Source organism: Podarcis melisellensis (assembly GCF_964234715.1).
Source record: "Podarcis melisellensis genome assembly, chromosome: 5".
NCBI lineage: Eukaryota > Metazoa > Chordata > Lepidosauria > Squamata > Lacertidae > Podarcis > Podarcis melisellensis.
In genome coordinates, this window is record NC_138537.1 from 33,724,619 (window position 1) to 33,741,603 (window position 16,985).

General features: G+C 44.6%; 1 long non-coding RNA gene across 2 annotated transcripts; it reads left to right on the forward strand.

Moving 5' to 3' along the window:
- Nucleotides 1–9,216: 9,216 nt before the first annotated feature.
- Nucleotides 9,217–16,110, forward strand: LOC309369645. 2 transcript variants are annotated; one of them, XR_014168215.1, is made up of 3 exons: nt 9,217–9,807; nt 11,080–11,207; nt 16,006–16,110. It is a non-coding gene; the product is annotated as an uncharacterized lncRNA (long non-coding RNA). The 2 variants fall into 2 exon arrangements; XR_014168216.1 differs by lacking the exon at nt 16,006–16,110 and adding an exon at nt 12,093–12,303.
- The last annotated feature ends 875 nt before the right edge of the window (nt 16,111–16,985 follow it).

The window sequence follows — 16,985 nt, forward strand, 5'->3', positions numbered from 1 at the left end:
CTGTAAGCCATCTTCTAGTCCAGGCACAGGCAAACTCTGTCCTCCAGATGTTTTGGGACTACAACACCCATCATCCCTAGCTAACAGGACCAGTGGTCAGGGATGATGGGAGTTGTAGTCCCAAAACATCTGGAGGGCCGAGTTTGCCTATGCCTGTTCTAGTCCAACCCCTTGCCAAATGCAGAGGGCTGCCCATGCTTTGCTTGAAGTTCCTCAGTGAAGAGAGAGCTCACCCAGTGGTGGCTGGTGAGCATCAGGAATGGTGGGGCAGAAAGCAGAGAGCTCAACAGTAGGTGGAGCCAGAGCTAATGACAGGCAGATCCAAGTGATGCTAATTTGAGCCCTGTGTACCTCCTTTCTGAGTTCTACAAGGTCAACCAGGAGGCTGGATTTCATTAAAAAGGCAGGCAGGTGGCATCTGGCTGAGGCTGACCAAGGTTGGTGAGGCAATGCTCCATTTCATCTAATGGACCAGCCACCAGTGAATACCCCTGCCTAGGTAATTGGTCCCAATGCCAAACTCTTTTTACCTTCAAGGGCGGATGCTTCTAACGTTCAGTTGAAATATGTATAGGAGACTAACATAGCCTCACGTGCTCTATGTCACCTAAAAGGACTAACAGAACATCTGGAGCTGCAAGGCACTTCTAATGGCAATCAAATAAAACTGTATGTGAACATTGCATTAGGTTTAAGGGATGGAGTTGGGGTTGACTGAGAGAAGAAAGCACAGGGACTTAGCCCACTACCTAATCCCAGTGCTGCTGTGCAACTGGGAAGGAAGTATACTCTGCGCACATTCAGAGTCCATTCCACTGTTTGCTCTGGAGCCGGGCATTCAAAGGTTCTAATGCTCAGGATATGTAAATAGCCCTTTCCCGCATGCATCTTTATGTCTGGATACAGTGGTACCTCTGGTTATGTACTTAATTCGTTCCGGAGATCCGTTCTTAACCTGAAACTGTTCTTAACCTGAGGTACCACTTTAGCTAATGGGGCCTCCCGCTCCCCTTGCCCCGCCACCGTGTGATTTCTGTTCTCATCCTGAAGTAAAGTTCTTAACCCGAGGTACTATTTCTGGGTTAGCGGAGTCTGTAACCTGAAGCGTATGTAACCTGAGGTACCACTGTACTTTAGATATTACTGTGGCTGGTGGGAAAGGGTTAATATAAAAAAGAGAAAACAATAACCCCAGCACACTGTGAAGAAATCACTGACACATTTTCCTTGAGGCTGTCCAGCTCGACGTGTACATAAGATCCCTTCTAGGAAATCTCATTATTGGGGATTTTACACTTAAGTTAATTTTTTTCTGCTGCCTACAGACAACTCCCAGCCCTTTCGCATAGGCCTTCACTCCAGTGCTGGAGGAAGCGGGGGGGGGGGGGAGAGAAGGCTGTCCAAAAGTCCAGAGAAGTCAGCCAAAGTTTGTTACAAGAAAATAAGAAAAATGCATTCACAAAAAGCCACCCTTGCAAGCAACACAATAACCAGCTTTTTGTTGTAGAGAAATTCACAGTTAAATTCAGTGGAAAGAAGAGGCTCATTGGGCCTACAATCCTATCGCACTTCCCTAGGCAGTAAGGCCCACTGGTTCTTATGTCCAAGTGGGCATGTAATGCCCTTTGACACAAGCCATTGGGATATGCTCCTCTTCAAGCCCCATTGAAATAAATGGGAGCTGCCTAACAGTACAGCATCATGCTCCTGTGCATCTTCCATTCATTTGGGTTACACCTTTGGTCGGGCATAAGATGAATAAGCTTATTTATATTTTGTTCTGTTTCCATTATCAAACTAAACACGGCTAGAGTCAATGCAAATATTCTACATTAGGGGCTCAGTCACACCACACAGTGGTACCTCGGTTTTCGAGCGTCTCCATTGGTGAACATTTCGGTTTTCAAACACCGTAAACCCAGAAGTAAATGCTTCGGTTTTCGAACATGTCTTGGAAGCCAAACATGCCACGCCTGGCTATTGGCTATTGAGTTTTGGGTTTTTGAACATTTCAGAACTTGAACGGTCTTCTGGGACGGGTTACGTTCGAAAACCGAGGTACCACTGTATATTGAAAGCACTATGATACCATTTTAAACAGTCATGGCTTCCCCCAAATAATTCTTGGAGCTGTAGTTTGTTCAGGGGGCTGGGAAATGTTAGGAGACCCCTATTTCTCCGTTCCCAGAAGCTACAATTCCCAAAGTTCCACATGAAGCAGTATTGATTGTTAAACCACTCTGACAATTGTAGTTCTGGGTGGGGCATAGGGGTCTCCTAACAACTCAGCATCTTTAACAAACTACAGCTCCCAGAATTCTTGAGGAGAAGACTTGACTGTTTCTGTGGTAGCATCATAGTGCTTTAAGTGTATGAAGGAGTCACCAGTCTGGCATCTCCAGACACATGTCCCCCCTCCCGGATGAAATTTTGCTTGGAAGATGAATTTTACAGAAACGGCTGCAGTGTGTGTGGGGTTGTGGTGTGTCTGCGGTGCCCACAACAGTTTCTTTGGTTTGCAAAAGCACCCATGGGCCCCCGAAAGGTTGGCAGCCCCTGTTCTAGAAGACCCTTGATAAACAAATTCAGATGCTTACCCAGAGTAATTATAAAGAAACCAGATGCCTTATTTTTCTTTTCAGCTCAATATTTTTGTAAAGCAGGGCAGGCTTAATTAAGTTACACTGGGAGAGTGTTAAAACTTAGCAGAAGTTAAGGAGTGCCCCTTTACTGAGGTGTTTTTTCTGGTCTCCAGGGCTCTGCTGTCAGTAAATGTTGACTCTATCAACCAGCAGAGGGCAGGGGAAAGAGTCAGCCCTAACATTTAAATTCCTGACAGCACAATCCTTTGCATGTCTACCCAGAAGTAAGTCTTAGTGACTACAATAGGCCATTCTCTCAAGTAAGCAAGAATAGAATTGGGACCACAATTTGAACAAAGTAAGATTTTGCTTTGAATTCCTTTGAATAGGGCCACTATGGGTGGCCATGAAGACAGAAGTGCCTGGCGTGCTCTGGTCCATGGGGTCATGAAGAGTCGGACACGACTAAACGACTAAACAACAACATGGGCGGCCATAGTGATTATTCGTTATATGGACACTTTCCATGTAGTTTCGAAGTATAGCAGGTGAAAAGGAAGAGATAGGGCATTGCTGGTACAGACACATTTGCAGTGCTATTTTTCTAGAAAAAGAGGTGCCAGAACTCACCATGAATACCTCCATTGTTCTCTTATAATAGCTATGGTGCCCAGAGGTGAGGCTTGCTGCTCTGGCACCTGGGGGCAGGGCTAGCCGCCCACGGGGGCAAGGCAAGCATCCCAGGGAGGTGGGGCAGCGATGTCACCCCCCTCCAGGGATGACACCCAGGATGGACTGCACCTACTGCACCCACCTTCCTCTGCCAGTGATGGTGCCCACCTGAGAGGCGAGTTCCAGCTAAAAAAGCTCTTCACATCTGTATATGTCAATTTAGATACCCTGAAAATTAGGGATGAGGAACCTGTCATCCTCTAGGTGTTAAATGGGACTCTTAACTCTCATCTTTCCTGACAACTGACCATGATGGCTGCGGTTGATAGGAGTTGGAGTTCAATAACAACTGGAATATCACGGGTTCTGCATTCTTGCTGTAAACATTTTAAAGGATGTCTCCTAATAAAATATGCTAGGGGGAAAACTTTCATGTTCTGCCTGTGGGCTCCCAGAGGCATCTATCTGCCTGACTGCTGTTGGATTTTGAAACCTAGGTGAGTGAGACCTGCAATAAAATATTGCAGTGTGGAGTGGTCCCTTTTCAGTCCCACCCCAATTTTTCTGTTTTCCCTCCCACAACTCTCAAACAGTGTTCTGTGGCCATTGAGGATAGTCTGCATTGGGCTGAGTTTAGGAAAGTTCGCCCCACTTAGAGTTTTGTTCCCATAAAGTTTTTCTTTATAGACAAACCTTAGGATTCCCTCAAACTTGCAAATGTGTGTGGGTGATGCTGTTTTGGCTTCTTATGAAATGGCACTCACTTCCCAAACGTGGGAAATAAAGGATATGTGTAGAAGCATCTTGGTTTAATCCAGTTAGGCACTTTGTAACATTTTAAAGTTGTGTAAGATATCACTTAAATCACTACTATATGGTATTTTGTTAGTTTAAGCATACTGTGCTCTACATCATTTTGGATAAACTGCATGACATTTCTTTTTTAAACTGAGATTTCTAACTGCTATTGTTCCTCTATGTCCTCATAATTTCCCCACATCCCATCTGCATTGCTCATGTGTCAGTACCTGGCATGTCCTGCTATGTTTTCATATGCAATTATTGTAAATTGCAGGCAGGGACTGTGGTAATTCTCTGTTTTGAAGAGCACATGACATGCTATTGGCAATAAAGATTCTGGGCACAATAGAGCAGGACGTTCTTCGGCTTAAATCCCATTGGAATTAATGGGGGCAGCGCAGGGCAGCTGCAGAGACCTTATGCAGCTCCCATACTTTTCAGTGGGGCTTAAGCAAAATATTGTCATGAACTGGCAGGACAGCGGAGAGGAGGAAGAGGATTCCAGCAAGGGGTGTAGCTGGGACTGGGACACACAGGGATAAGCTGGGGATGGGGAAGAAGAGGTTAGCGCAGGAAGTCCTCACAAGGTGATGGAAGATGATGAGGGGATGGGGTTCAGTGCACAGGAACCAGAGCAGCAGGACCCATCACCAGAGCCAGAGAAGCCCCTGTTTCCCTGAACACGGCAGGCTCTGAGGTGTAGGGAGCAGCAGGTGGGGCGCTCCACGAGGCTGAAGCAGGCCAGGACCCACAAACCAGCTATCTGGCTGGCCAGGTGGGGCACGCTGGCTCTGGAAGGAGGTGTGTGATTCCTCTTCTGGAGTAGGCTCAGAACCGGTGAGGGTCACATGCCTCATCAAACCCAGATGCTGCAATCAGCATAAATAGTAAAAAAAACGGCAGCAGAGATGAGGTATTGTGTCTACTCAGCTGCTCATGTTGATGGGCCTCAGTTTGGATGCTCCAGGACAGGCATAGGCCAACTCCGGCCCTCCAGATGTTTGGGACTACAATTCCCATCACCCCTAGCTAACAGGACAGGTGGTCAGAGATGATGGGAATTGTAGTCCTAAACATCTGGAGGGATGGAGTTTGCCTATGCCTGCTCCAGAATCTCTGCAGGACTGTGCTTCGGGTTTGACTCTGGAGTGTATCAGCCCACCATTTGTCATATTTTAGAAGCTACTGGTTAATATAAATAAAGTGATTTATGAACCTGCCACAAACTCCCCTGAAATGGATATGTGAACCGTTCATTTAAACACTCCCAGCCCCAGCCCCCCCAAAAACCTTAATGCCTTTTTAAATCTTGGATATTCTGGACACAAAGGGAGTAGATGGAAGAGAGAAGGAAAGTAGCATTGACTTCTCTATACACCAGAAATGTCATTAATTTTTTCCGCATCAGCATTTCTTGAGGAGCAATTTTTGAGTATATGCACCAAAGTGCACTTTTGCAACTTTGGGGGGATGCACTCTCTTAGCTTCTCTCGTGTTTTCATTTTCAAAATTGCCAGATTTGGTAGAAAAACCTCAACTGTTTCCTATTAGAGGGGGAGAGTTCTCCAATGTGTCTTTCTGATATTCACTGTTACACATTTTAGAGCTCAATGCAGAAGTACAAACTAACTAGCTGCAGTTGGCCTGAAGTGCAAACTCCTGATTACTTTATCTTTCTGAGTTCAGTGTGGAAAGAAGAGTCCAAATACTACAGAGTTGTTTTGATTGCAATTCCTCACACCTTCCTATCACTGGGACAAATTTTGTTTTCTCAGCACTCTAAACCTTTAGCTTATCTCACAATTGTTCTACCGACAGATTTTCTAAATGGCTCCCTAAAAGTGCAGCCCCCCCACTCTCCTATAACTCTACCTACATCAGGATGTCATAAGCAGTTAACAGAAAGGCCAGATTAGAAGCCTTAAGAACAGTTACTTGCAAGCAACTTTTAGGGACATAGTGAGATCTTGATCCTATTCACATTCAGAAAATGGAAGTTGCAATCAACACTAGTTGCCAAAAATGATCCCGGCAGAGTTCAACAGATGATAACAGGTTTCTGGAAAAAAGAAAGAAAACCACGCAAAGCAAATCCTATATGTTTGCTATAGGTTGGGTGAACAGACACAATTACAAATGACAGCCTGATTCTGTGCAGAATTACAGTAGCTGTGTCTTAAGCTAACTGAAAAAAATGGAACATTATTTTAAAAAAGCTACTTTTCACAACATGATTTATCCAATGTACTGAATTGTATGGAACTCCCTGGGAATGGCGCTCAATTGTGAGTTGTTTGTGATTGCTAGAAAGGGTCACAAATAGATTGCTTGAGGAGTTTAGATCCAGACCAAACATTGGGTTCAGAAGTTTGGATTCCATGCACAGCTACACAAAGAGAGATTATTTTAGAAGGCAACCATAGGCACACTTATTTGGGGAGTAAGTTCCAATGGGAATCTGTGGAATTTGCTGTCAGGTAAAGCTTATGCATACTTGGGGTCTTGAGCTAAGTGGGATTTGTTTCTAAGCTTGCTTGCTTATTTATTTAAATTTAAAATTGTAACCTGCTTCGTTCAGGTACACAAATCCAAAATGGCTTATAGTGAAATAATCTTTTAGGAAACAGATCCGGGTAACAGCTGGATTTTATTTTTCCAAAATGGGGAGGGGATATCAAGCACTGTATGTACCTTCTTCCCTGAAGTCCCAGGTGCAACTCAAACCCTGCAAAGCACCTAATAAAACACAGCACACACCCTCCCTCAAAGAACTGTCATTTAAGGGTGCTGGGAATTGTAGGTCTTTGGTGGGTACAATTCCCAGCATCCTGGAGGGTTTGTGCTTTGAGAGTTTGGTGTACACAGCAAAGTATCATTTGACTGTCTGCTTCCTCCTTCCACATTATATCTTAAGACTGAAACTAAGCACAGACGCCATCAACAGACCCCCCCAAGTGTCCCTGTTTTTCAGGAACACCCCTGATTTAGAGAAGTCTCCCTGGTTTCTAGGGACGCGGGTGGCGCTGTGGGTTAAACCACAGAGCCTAGGACTTGCCGATCAGAAGGTCGGTGGTTCGAATCCCCATGACGGGGTGAGCTCCCGTTACTTGGTCCCTGCTCCTGCCAACCTAGCAGTTTGAAAGCATGTCAAAGTACAAGTAGATAAATAGGTAACACACCGGCGGGAAGGTAAACGGCGTTTCCGTGCGCTGCTCTGGTTCGCCAGAAGCGGCTAAGTCATGCTGGCCACATGACCCAGAAGCTGTACGCCGGCTCCCTCAGCCAATAAAGTGAGATGAGTCGGCCACGACTGGACCTAATGGTCAGGGGTCCATTTATCTTCACCTTTACCCTGGTTTCTGATTTCATCTTGGAATGTCCCACTTTTCCTTTGGATGAGAAATGCTGGATGGTATGGAGTTATCTGACCCCTGAGCTGTCTGAAGGCAATCCCGTATAGGGAAGTTTTTAAAAATGGGTCATTCCACATCAAACCAACGCAAAAAACAAGGGTTTCGCCACCCACCGTCTTGGGTTTTGATGAAACTTGGTGTACACCCTTCCCTTATGGTTGAAAGAAACCCCCTAACGTTCCCCCCTCTATCTCGAACGGTTTTAATTTTATAGCACTTCAAAGTTTCGTGAAATCTGTGTTTCTGTTGCTCTTGAGATCCTCGGCCTTGTGGGCATTTTAATTTTTTTCTCCAAAACCAATGATCTTTGAAATTTTACACAGAGCTCAATAACCTGATGAGGATTTCAGGGAAAAATACACCAGCACTCAAAAGATTTTATAAATGCCTAAAAAAATGTATAAATGTAGTTTTTGTGTGTGTGGAAAAATGAGGTATAGAAAACCTAAATTTTCAGCATGAGGGCACGATGGAATCAGAAGTTTTTGATGGTGAAAATTATTGCAAAGACACGCTCTTTCTCAACAGAGAATAAAATTTATGGATCTCTTATGTCTTCTAACAAAATTTTATATTTTTTGGACATCTTGGGGAAAAAATGGCTACGGGGTACAACTTTCCTACAATGCATAGCTGTAATAGAAAAAAATTAATGAAACGAAGTTGTTCATCTTAAAATCTGAAATAATATTGGTTATTACAGAGGTTCCCCCCCAAAAGTGCAGGCTTGTTTTTCAGTTTGAGGGTATTTAAAACTATGAAAATTGGCTAGAGATAGGTAAAGTAAAGGTAAAGGTACCCCTGCCCGTACGGGCCAGTCTTGCCAGACTCTAGGGTTGTGCGCTCATCTCACTCTATAGGCCGGGAGCCAGCGCTGTCCGCAGACACTTCCGGGTCACGTGGCCAGCGTGACAAGCTGCATCTGGCGAGCCAGCGCAGCACACGGAACGCCGTTTACCTTCCCGCTGGTAAGCGGTCCCTATTTATCTACTTGCACCCGGGGGTGCTTTCGAACTGCTAGGTTGGCAGGCGCTGGGACCGAACGACGGGAGCGCACCCTGCCGTGGGGATTTGAACCGCCGACCATGCGATTGGCAAGTCCTAGGCGCTGAGATAGAGATAGAGATAGAGATAGAGATAGAGATAGAGTGGGACAATTTAAGGGGTTTTCTTTCAACCATAAGGAAAAGGTGTACACCAAGTTTCATCAAAACCCAAGACAGTGGGTGGCATGACCACGTTGAACTGATGTAGAATGACCCAAATGTTTAATGTTTTATTACGTTTTTATGTATGTTGGAAGCTGCCCAGAGTGGCTGGAGCAACCCAGGAATATGTGGGGGGTATAAATAGTGACATTATCATTAGGAATAGGTCGTCCCTATTTTCATCAGAGATGTTGGAGGGTATACATCAATGGTTCCAACATTAGCCATTTTTTATTCTCCCCACCCCCCACTCCCTGTTTAGTTTGCTATCTAGCCTGATGAAGCCTTCTGAAGAATTCAGAAGCTTGCGCGCGCACACACAAACACACACACATTTTGGTTGGCCTGATAAAGATATTGCCCTCCTGTGGATTTTGGGATGAAATAATGGTAACAGTCAAAACTTTTTTTAAAAAAGATTTAAAAAATAGTAGCATGCATATGATAGGGCTGTGTATGCCATGATCTACAATGCTGCAGTCACGCAGCATTTGACAACTCCCAGTGGCATAGCATGGGTGGTTGCTACGGATGCAAAATTGTTAGGGGCACAAAATTTCAACACCCTGTGCTGCCTCAATACAGCTGTGCACTTCCATCGCTGGGCTCTGCTGAAAATGGCCTGTCCATGTGAACCAGGAAGTGACCTCCCCAGACAATGGAGTGACTCTTCTTTTCTTATCTCTGTGGCTGTGATCTCCTGGGTGACGCTGAATGTGCAGGCGTACTCCGTCCATTTCTCTCCTTCCTTCCTACCCTCCCTCCACATGGCCCCGGATGCTGGCAACCCATGCTATGCCACCGATAACGCCTCTCATGTAAGGGCTGGTCCATCCATGCTTGTCCATCACTTGATGAGGGCCAACCTCCAGGGATCACTTGTACTCGAAAGGGAAACATTACAGACCTTTTAATATCACCTTGCATCCGTTCACACGTTCATCTGTTGCGAGTAAGCAGGCCTTGTGCAAAGATGACCAAGCGGGGCAAAACGATGTGTGTGTACACACAGACAATTCCATCCCCTCCCTCCAAGACTGGTATGGGTGGAGGTAGCAGCCTTGGGGAGCAAGTGCATCATCTGTCTGCAATGAAACCAGCACGCCTGTGCACCAGTGGACCTGACACAATGTGAGAACTATTTTTTCTATATCACTTACATTATAGCAGAAATGTGAAATGAACTCCATGTGGCAGCGGCCAATAAAAAAGAGGGGGCCGGTGAATTAAGAAGCGTTCTCCAAAAAGTTTCAGTTATCCCTTGGAGCTATATGACAACATAGACTGCCCTAATTGAAACAGTGTGAGAGCTTCCCCCGCCTCACCCCCCAAAGTTAAATCACTGCAAGTCCTTGTCCATCCCGCTCCCACCCCATCTCCCGGAAAGACAGACAGTTAATAGAAAAGGACACCCCTGCCACCTTTGATATCTATTATTTCCCTCAAGAATTTAACTGTTAAAAATAAGGAATGAGTCTTTGCCTTTCTCCTGCCTCCCCTTCCCCTCAGTCCACAGCATTAGCAGCCTCTGCCTATTCCCTCTGGAGGCCCAGACACTTGATACAAAGGGAACTGTATGGGATGTCGGCCCCTTTGGGGTTTCATGTTTTCCCTCAGCTAAAGATGACACCACATCCCTCTGCCATCCCCTCCAAAGAATTTGCCCCCAAGGGAGCCGCACTCGGAGTTAAGTTACTTGGAATAAACCTCAAGAATGAAGTCCAAGCGACTCGCATCCGTCACAATCAGGTGGGGAGTATGATCCTATGTCATGCTTACCTGGGAGTAGGCCCACTGAACACACAGCAGGATTTACTTGTGAGTAAGCATGCCGGAAGATTGACATGGTCGGTGCATTTACTTGGGCTTGCTGGGTCTGAAGTAAACAGGTGTAGACTCATGCTGTAAGCTTTCTTGAAATAATTATTCATAATAATTTTATTATTTATACGCCATCCATTTCCAAGCCACCTTCAAAGGCAGCCCCATATAGAGCACACTGCAGTAGTCCAAGCAGGAGATAACTAGGGCATCTACCACTGGTGAGACAAGGCATAGGCAGGCAGGGTTTCAGCCATTTTACCAGGTGGAATTAACCTGTGCTTCCATGGGCAGCAGTGAGTTCAAAATGACCCCAAGGCTGTGCACCCAGTGCTTTAGTGGCACAGTTTCCCCATTCAAGATCAGGGAGTCCCCCACAATACTTCTGTCTCGTCAGTCTTTCTTCAGCATGGTACGAACCTGAAAAATACTGGAAGTCCTCTAAGTAATCATGCAAAGACTGAGGATCACTTTTGAAATATCAAAAGTATTTTAAATCATGCAAAGGATCCCATCTGCTGTAGACAGATGTTCGGTTGGTTGGACTTTGAGACTTTTGTAGCCATTTTTTCTTCTGCACAGCTTTGCTAAAAGGGCATGCATTCTATTACTTCTGATATGACAAGTGCAGGAGATCTTAAGAACTTAAGAAGAGCCCTGCTGGATCAAGATTTATATATTACAGCATCCTATGGAAAGCCCACAAGCAGGTCAGGAAGTCAATAGTCTCAATGGGTAGCACTGTGCTCTAAACCATTGAGCCTCTTTGGTCTTGCCAATCAGAAGGTTGGCAGTTCGAATCCCCACGACAGAGTGAGCTCCCATTGCTCTGTCCCAGCTCATGCCAACCTAGCAGTTTCAAGGCAGACCAGTGCAAGTAGATAAATAGGTACCACTGCAGCAGGAAGGTAAACGGCATTTCAGTTTGCTCTGGTTTCTGTCACAGTGTTCCATTGCGCCAGAAGCTGCTTAGTCATGCTGACCACATGACCCGGAAAGCTGTCCCTCAGCCTGAAAGTGAGATGAGTGCCACAACCTCATAGTTGTCTTTGACTGGACTTAACCGTCCAAGGGTCCTTTACCTTTTACCTTTTTAGTCTCATTGTGCTCATGGTCACCTGTAATTGGTGTTCAGGTGCAGTCCCCTTTTGTACCTGGTGGTAGCACCTAATAACTAATCTTCATGGTGGATTATGCCTCCAGGCTTTGTTATTTCTGACTTCTGCCACCACCACTTCCTGCAGGTACACAATAACTAAAGCCTCTAGTAATCTTTACTCACCGCTAACTGGAAGTTAAACCAGTTTAGCTGCCTGGAGTTCATTGGGAATAAATTGGTTTCAATCTAAACACACTCTTAAGGGGCACAGAATTAAATGACAGAAAGTAAATAAATATCAGTAACCAAGCCTGGTATGTGGGAATAGGAAAAAAGGGAGGGGAAAATCTTTCTTCCTCTATATAAAGTAATGCATAAGTTACGAAAACATACAACTGTTGTTTTAAACGAATGGGATCAAGATGGATTATGAGGTCTTTGAAAGGGAAATCTCCTGATTTAAATGTATGCCCCGCTCTGAATTGTTTCCGTTTAGGAAGAAGAACAACTGAAATCAGAATGTCAGAAACAGTCTGAGCAGCTCCAAGACTCATTTCAAATGAAGGAAGCACCAAAAAGCGACCAAAGAATCAGTGGATGTGGACAAACTGTAGATCAGTGTGAGAACTAGACATTTCTGTGCCAAGGGCAAACAGTTCCCTGTCTGCCTCTTTTTCTGAAGCTCTCCAGGGATTGATGGACTCAGCCCATGAGCAGCATGCGAGAAATCAATATTCTTTAGGTGGGGCACTGGAATAATTGACACCAGGCATACCTGGCTCAGGAGGGTGACAAGGCTGGGCACAATTCAAAGTGTTGGTGCTGACCTTTAAAACACTAAATGGCCTTAGCCCAGTATACCTGAAGGAGCGTCTCCACCCCCATCGTTCTGCCCAGACACTGAGATCCAGCACTGAGGGCCTTCTGGTGGTTCCCTCCCTGTGAGATGTGAGGTTACAGGGAGCCAGGCAGAGGGCCTTCTCAGTGGTGGTGCCCGCCCTGTAGAATGCCCTCCCATGTCAAGGAAATAAACAACTATCTGACTTTTTGAAGACATCTGAAGGCAGCCCTGTTTATGGAAGTTTTTAATGTTTGATGTTTTATTCTGTTTTTAATCTGTTGGGAGCCGCCCAGCGTGGCTGGGGAAACCCAGCTGGATGGGTGATGTGTAAATATATCATCATCATCATCATGGCCCTGAGAGAAACAGAGGGTCCTCTGTCCCAAGAATGCTACATTTCCGTTTTACACAAAGTACCCAAGAAAATTTGATGTGACATAATGCCACAGCCCTGAGGACATCCATCTTACCTCTTACAGTATATGGCAGGCAATCTCTACCCTTGCTCAGAAGAGCTTCTGAGATATTTTTGAGTGCAGGTGTTTAGGAATAGGGGGTGTTATTCTCTACAAGCACCTCTCTATGGCAGAAGCTTCTGCCAATTTCTTCAGTATGATTCTGAAATGTGCCAACATTCCTTTTCCATTTTGGACCTTCACTTTTACCAAAGCATCAGAAATCTTTGCCTAGCAACGTTTTTCACTGCCATTCCTTGTTCCCATTATTTGGCACTGGCTGGCGCTGAGTTTGGAAGTTTCACACTCACTCACTCACTCAGCTAATTGCATGGATATTTCTTTTTAACTCCCCTGCTTGCTTCTCGAAGGCTGCCAAGCATCATGGCCAGACTGCACAAAGATGGGGTCAGCTTTGCTTTGAAGTTCTGTTGCTACTCCCCTTCAGGCAGAGCTTCAAAGGAAAATTTCAGTGCAATGCTCAACAGCACCAGGAAGCAACTGGGACTGAAAATGAAATTTTGTAGCAGAGAACCAGGCATTTTGTGGCATAAAATGCAGGGCTCAAATCGAAAGCAAAGGCCCTGAGAAAACCTGAGTGTGCAGCTGAGAATATTTCTACCGCCGAAGGTCACAATGTCAGCATGACTTCTGCAAAGTGAAATTTGCCTCGCTATTATCTTTGTGTTCTACAGGAATGTCGGTAAGCATGCAGATAGGATGAACATGTAGACACTATATGCCTGGATGTTCACATTTCCTTTTAACAAATCACTCAACAAAGTCTCCTAAGGAAACTTAGTAAGCAGTCATGGGGTAGATAAGAATGCAGGAACACAAAATGCAAAGATTAGTAACTGAGCAAGTCAGACCTGCAACAAAATGTTGCAGTGTGGAATTTTCCAGTTCAGTGCTACAACCAGTCATTTAGTCATATCTTCCACCATTATTCATCCATTTAATTATTAAATTTGTATACCTCCTTATGACCATACATCTTCATCCTACTCAGCCACAACAGTTAGTCAGCATGTAAAGGTAAAAAGGTAAAGGTAAAGGACCCCTGGATGGTTAAGTCCAGTCCAAGGAGACTATGGGGTTGCGATGCTCATCTCGCTTCAGGCCGAGGGAGCCGGCGTTTGTCCACAGATAGCTTTCTGGGTTATGTGGCCAGCATGACTAAACCACTTCTGGCACAATGGAACACAGTGACGGAAACCAGAGCACACGGAAACACCATTTACCTTTCCACCACCTATTTATCTAAAAGGTAAAGGTAAAGGTAAAGGTACCCCTGACCATTAGGTCCAGTCGCAGACGACTCTGGGGTTGCAGCGCTCATCTCGCTCTATAGGCTGAGGGAGCTGGCGTTTGTCCACAGACAGCTTCTGGGTCATGTGGCCAGCATGACTAAGCTGCTTCTGGCGAACCAGAGCAGCACACGGAAATGCTGTTTACCTTCCCGCCACTTGCACTTTGACGTGCTTTTGAACTGCTAGGTTGGCAGGAGCTGGGACCGAGCAACGGGAGCTCACCCAGTCGTGGGGATTTGAACCACCAACCTTCTGATTGGCAAGCCCAAGGGGCTCAGTGGTTTAGAACACAGCACCACCCGCATCCCAGTCAACATGTATTTACTTCTTGATATGATTACTTGTGGTGTGTGTGCATGTGTGCGTATTGCCCATTTGACATGTTGTGAGCCCTTCTGGGGACAATTTCATACAAAAGCAGCATATGAATGAATGAGAATTCCACAACCTCTGAGCATGCTTAGCTGTTACCGGGCTATTTTGGGAATTTCCTTTTTAAAAATTCTTAAGCTTTTTTTTTTTTTGTACTTCTGCAAACTTTGGGTTCTCCCAAGCCTGTTGATACCTCCCACTTTTGCATTAATGGTTCTATTTTGACCGCCTTAGGACTGCCATTTGCCTCTGAAGTTCAGAAATAGAGGAAAGGATTAAGGGAAAGGAAATGGTGGCCAAAAAAAGAGATTGTTTTCACAAGGGGTAGAGTGGATATATTATGGGACCAATGCTCTTTAATGAATATTAAGCAGATTGTAAAAGTTGTGGAGCCAGGGTAAGTAGTGAAATATCCAAACTTGTAAATGGCAGCAAATTATTCAAATGAGAATATTATTCACACAATGCACAATTAATGTAGGGCGTTCTAGCCACTTAGACAAACTCACATGCTGCAGAAGTAACCACTGAGGTAGCCTCCAGATTAAGATACAATTCCCATCAGCTGCTGCCAGCAGGGCTAATGCTCAGGGATGATGGGAGTTGTAGTCCAATGAGGCACAGCATTGGCTATCCCTGTGATGAAAGACACCCCCCCCCCCACACACACACACAGTTTCAGAGGCAGCACACTACCTAATACCAGTTACTGGAAACCAACAGTGGAAGAAGGTTTGAGGACTTCTGATAGATGTCTGGTTGATCTCAGTGGGTTGCAGAATGCTGGACCTCTGATCAGACTCAGCAGAAAGAACTCTTCGTCTGTTTTTAAAACCACTTATGAGAAGCAACTAAGTTAAGTGCAAAATGCCAAACATGTCCATATACAGAGATTCCCTGATTATCTGTTTCTGACTACAAACCATGGAAAATGGGTATATTTAGTATGTCTTACATTATACTATTTAATACATTTTGGCAACAGTGTACAGTGGTACCTCGGGTTACATATGCTTCAGGTTACATACGCTTCAGGTTACAGGCTCCGCTAACCCAGAAATAGTGCTTCAGGTTAAGAACTTTGCTTCAGGATGAGAACAGAAATCATGCGCCGGTGGCGCGGCGGCAGCAGGAGGCCCCATTAGCTAAAGTGGTGCTTCAGGTTAAGAACAGTTTCAGGTTAAGAACAGACCTCCGGAACGAATTAAGCACTTAACCCGAGGTACCACTGTATGCACATTCACCTGAGAGTGTGTTCCTTTGAACACAGTAGGGTTTCCTTCCAAGTAAGTGTTCATTATATTGCACTGTTTAATATAGTACACTCTAAACAACTTTGCAAAATCCTTTTGTTAGATATGGGCTATTATAAAGACATTCTAACTGCAGGCATATGGACAGTTGTGTATTATCTTTTTGTACCCTCAGTGTAACATGGAAGGGAAAACAAACCCACATAACAAATCTGCATGAAGCAGTATAGCAGAATTAGAGGAACTTATCTTGCATATGTTCAATGAAATGACTGAGAGCGGCACAAAACTATCCATATATCCAAGAATAAATGCATTGACAGACTAGTTGGAATTCTGTTTTGGCCACTAGGTGGGGCTAATAGCTCTTTTAAGGAACCAATGAGGCTAGTTTAGCCCTTTTCTTATGCTTATGTTGAGTATATATTGCCAACAAACTGGAAGATAGCTTAAAGATTTGTAAGGAATACTATCTGATTATCTGATTCCATAAATACTGAACCACAGTACCGAATGCTAGTCCCAAGATTAGAAGACGTCTATGAAATATCCATTCCTCATCTTACAAAGTAGTTTCCTCATTTTAAGGAATTTAATTTACATTGGGATCATACAAAATGACCACAGGAAATAAACCAATGCACCCTATAAAAAGAGTACCTGGATTTGCTGCAGCCAGCATTCAAATGATGTTCTATTTTATTTACAAAACCGCTTCCTGTTTTGTAGTAACTTTAGTCATGATAACTGTTATGGCACCCTTGGCATCAAATAGTAAGATATCCCGGGCACCCGAATTGTCACAAGTACTATTCAATTCAGTTCAGTGAAGGGGAAACATGAGGGAGCACAGTTCCATGACTTTTTAAAGAGAAGTGGTGATTACATCATCATGAAACACCAGAGTAATTGATGGACTTTCTTTGCTCTGGGAAGTATATTAGGGGATTATAAGGCTTTCAAGTTTCTTCTGTAACAATAGCATAGTGGAACTTGTAAGGTGAGGAAAAATAACCAAAAAGGGGCCGCACACTTCTTTCCTTTGATCAGGTTCCTATTTCAGGCCAATAGGAGCCAAACCTTGTCCGGATTGATAAAGTTAAATTTATAATGTACATAAAATGCTGTGTTTGAATGCTGTAAAGGGAAGTTTAT